This window comes from Engystomops pustulosus, chromosome 8, assembly GCF_040894005.1.
Source record: "Engystomops pustulosus chromosome 8, aEngPut4.maternal, whole genome shotgun sequence".
NCBI classification, from domain to species: domain Eukaryota; kingdom Metazoa; phylum Chordata; class Amphibia; order Anura; family Leptodactylidae; genus Engystomops; species Engystomops pustulosus.
In genome coordinates, this window is record NC_092418.1 from 45,163,969 (window position 1) to 45,168,237 (window position 4,269).

The window sequence follows — 4,269 nt, forward strand, 5'->3', positions numbered from 1 at the left end:
CAATCACAACTGCAGCTCCTGAACCACTGACTATATGGCTAGAACTGGATGATGTCATAATTGTCACTATGACAGCCGCCTGTGACCTACAACATATCAACCAATACCTTGCTGCTTTATTAAACGGCTATTCCCGGAATAAGCATAATTCATATTCAAATGGGTTATTAAAATATATGCTAATATGTCATTAGATGTCATTTAAAATTTTGCAACCCTTTGCAAAAAAATCTTATGGACATAGACTATAATGAAGTATTAAATTGCTACTGGCCCTTTCATCAGTCCTGTGACTGTGTCCCTGTGGCGGAGACACAGGACAGAAGATGGCCGCAGGTCATTTGTCAAAATTTTTCATACAAACAGTTATCCCTGAATTCATATAATAAAAGCAAATCAAACATCATTAAAAGAACTTACCCCCCAGCGCTCCCACGCCCTCCACCTGCTACTCTTTGTGCCCTGCGCTGAAAGACGCAATATCCTGGAGTAAAAGTCAGGTGCAAGAGGGAACCATTTCTGAAGCAGAGAAATTGTCAATTTGCTTTATTGAATGAGCTAAGCGGGTTACCAACATGTACACGATATTTACAATGGCGCACATAGAGCGTATACTGTGTCGCAGCACAGACTGAAACACATCATCCAATAAAGATGCACACTAAGCATTTACAGCGCTGTATTGAGTGAGCTAAGCAGTTTACAATCGTTTGTACAATATTAACAATAGCGCACATACACCGTATACTGTGTCGCAGCAGCACAGAATGAATCACAATATACAATAAATTAAGATTCACACTGAGCATGGATTTCAATGGGTCCCAGGGGGATGCTGCTGTAGGGACTCTCCCTGAGGAAGGTGGTGTGCTCCTGAAGGCAGGTCCTCCCTGCTTACAGCAAGGTGTCCATCAAGTCAGACATCGCCTGACATGCTCTCACTTTATCTTTGCAGTAAAGATATAGACACTTGCTACCACATTGTTGTTGTTGCTTTTGCTTTTTAACAAGCAGAGCGGAGAGCATCCCATTCAGATCTGCCCTTCTGCTTTGTCTACTTGTGGTTGCATAGTCCTGTAGGTTGTTAAGGACTAATCTGAAACTGTGCCAAGTGAGGTTTCTCCTGGCCTACCAGATGGCAGATCCTTAAAGGAGTTTATAAGGAGACAGGTGTCCTGGATAACCCCAATGGCATGAGTTTCTTGAGACTGTCCGTAAGGTACTGCACGCTACATCATGGCGTTTCTGGACACAGAGTCTTTGAGTGCTGCTCAGGTTGCGGGTGCACAGGAACGAGCGGAGGGGCAGGCCCTCTTGAATGGCCATCAATGACAAACTCTTGTGCCTGTTGAACAGACTGTCATAACACAGGTGGGAAAAAATTCTGAAGCAGTGAAATTGACAAAAAAACACATTTGTGTCACATTTCTGTGGGCTCTGTTTGAAAGAATTTTACTGTTCTTTGGGTCGGTGCGATCATGGAGCTCACAAATAAGTACGCTTTATAGGTAGTGACTGGTACCCAAAATAATTTCATAAAATGAACTAGTGCAGGTCTCTTTTTGTGTCCTTCAATAAAATTTTTATTTCTTTCTGCAATACTTTGCTGTGGCCTCAGCTGTAGTAGGGAGTCTAAGCCAGTTCTCCACCCTTTAACCCTACAAGAGTGGCCATATTCCCAGATCATGGTGCTCAAAAGGGTTCATCAAGGTCATTACAGGGGTATTCCCATGAAGACAAGTTTCTTAAATGTACTCAGGATAACAAAATAACACATTCTGTAATTCAATATAAACAATATAAACAAGAATACACCATTTCACAGATATATTTCCAACCTGTCTCTATCAGTCCTGGTGTACACAATTTTAGCTGCCCCTGGTTTCCGACCCTGTATCTTCTGGCTTTGCCGTTGGCAGCCATCATGGCTGAGGCCTTACGGAGCTTCTCTCTTCCTCTGCTCTCTGCAGGGGTCCCTGCATTCCAGGATGGAGCTCTCACACACTGACACAGACACTGACTTCCTGCCGGCAAGCAACACAGCGTGAGGAGAGTTAAGCTGCAAGCTACAGGCAGATAAGTTATTTATCCAGGGCAGAGGGAGGGAGGGAGGAAGGTATATAGTAGAGCTGACAGTATGTAATGGCTGTGATAGTAGAGGGGAGAAAGTCATGTGTAATATGCATCTAATAGACCTCATCGTGTCATCTCCGATCTGTCTCTTTCTATGTGTCCAAAAACTAAATGAAAGTGTATATAAACCTGTACCCTTGTAGTCTAACCACATTGTCACCACACAGAGAAATAGAGGGATCATGAAGTGTCTGCCCCTGCCCACCCCCCGAAATCATACACTGACCATCACGGAGTGATAGCAGCTAAAACCGCAAACAAACTGAGTAAAACTGCAAAGTAAGGGGTTAAAAAAATAAACTCTTTACTATGTAAACATCACTAGGGGATTGAAGTTGGGGAATCTTGATTCATGTGGCCAACCCCTTTAATGGTCAGTAGGTGCTCTGCGGTGACTAACTTGTAGCAAGGTCGTCAACCGAAGAGCAGGATGATATAGGCCAAAGGATGAAGCGAAATCGCAGTCAGGACATAGCCAAGGTCAATGGGGAGGCATCAGGAGCTCAGAGATCTAGACGTATATGAACTTGTCCGGCGGCTCGGTGCACAGGCTGGAATAAAGAAAATGTCATTATTACAATATTTATATATGAAAAGAGAACTGCAAAATTGACGTCTAATGTTGAATCTCTCTAGGCATAAATCTGTCTTGTCTCAGATCTCTATTAGTGACCTAGACTCCAGGAGGGAATCTATTTCTTTATCTCTTAGTAGTGTATCTCAGGTAAGGAAAAATACTACATACTTGCAAATGCACAGCATCGCCACGACTATGATGACAACGGGCAGTCCGTAAATGACGCTCCTTGGTATCTCGGTGAAATGCTCCTTCAGCTCCTCAAAATACGACCTTCGATGTCCTAAAGAAACAGGGCTTACGTTACTAAACTGGTTTTCATTAAGGAAGGAAATCTGCTTGGCCCTTATATGTCATCTGTAGGCATCAATGTAGAGGGCTATCTGAAACAACCTAGTACACTTGGGGGACACTTACTCACTAAGTCCTGATCCTTGAGCTGGACGGTGCCGTCTTTTCCCTCCTCCATTCCTGATGGCGGGGGGGTTGGCCGGCAGACTACACATGACGCACACAACAAAATCAACAATAGTTGACGCATGTTTGCACTAAAATCACACGTAGCAAATCGCAAGTAGTGATATCTCCTCTCCACAGCCGCAATCACAACTGCAGCTCCTGAACCACTGACCATATGGCTAGAACTCGATGATGTCATAATTGTCACTATGACAGCCGCCTGTGACCTACAACATATCAACCAATACCTTGCTGCTTTATTAAACGGCTATTCCCGGAATAAGCATAATTCATATTCAAATGGGTTATTAAAATATATGCTAATATGTCATTAGATGTCATTTAAAATTTTGCAACCCTTTGCAAAAAAATCTTATGGACATAGACTATAATGAAGTATTAAATTGCTACTGGCCCTTTCATCAGTCCTGTGACTGTGTCCCTGTGGCGGAGACACAGGACAGAAGATGGCCGCAGGTCATTTGTCAAAATTTTTCATACAAACAGTTATCCCTGAATTCATATAATAAAAGCAAATCAAACATCATTAAAAGAACTTACCTCCCAGCGCTCCCACGCCCTCCACCTGCTACTCTTTGTGCCCTGCGCTGAAAGACGCAATATCCTGGAGTAAAAGTCAGGTGCAAGAGGGAACCATTTCTGAAGCAGTGAAATTGTCAATTTGCTTTATTGAATGAGCTAAGCGGATTACCAACATGTACACGATATTTACAATGGCGCACATAGAGCGTATACTGTGTCGCAGCACAGACTGAAACACATCATCCAATAAAGATGCACACTAAGCATTTACAGCGCTGTATTGAGTGAGCTAAGCAGTTTACAATCGTTTGTACAATATTAACAATAGCGCACATACAGCGTATACTGTGTCGCAGCAGCACAGAATGAATCACAATATACAATAAATTAAGATTCACACTGAGCATGGATTTCAATGGGTCCCAGGGGGATGCTGCTGTAGGGACTCTCCCTGAGGAAGGTGGTGTGCTCCTGAAGGCAGGTCCTCCCTGCTTACAGCAAGGTGTCCATCAAGTCAGGCAGAGCCTGACCTGCTCTCACTTTGTCATTGCAGTAAA

The 4,269-nt window shown here is 43.3% G+C and overlaps 1 long non-coding RNA gene across 1 annotated transcript; it reads right to left on the reverse strand.

The window, feature by feature from the left end:
* Positions 1–579: 579 nt before the first annotated feature.
* On the reverse strand, positions 580–4,029 carry LOC140076211 (uncharacterized). The gene is made up of 3 exons (XR_011849532.1): positions 3,128–4,029; positions 2,879–2,993; positions 580–2,684 (listed from the first exon to the last, which is right to left on the reverse strand). It is a non-coding gene; the product is annotated as an uncharacterized lncRNA (long non-coding RNA).
* Positions 4,030–4,269: the final 240 nt, after the last annotated feature.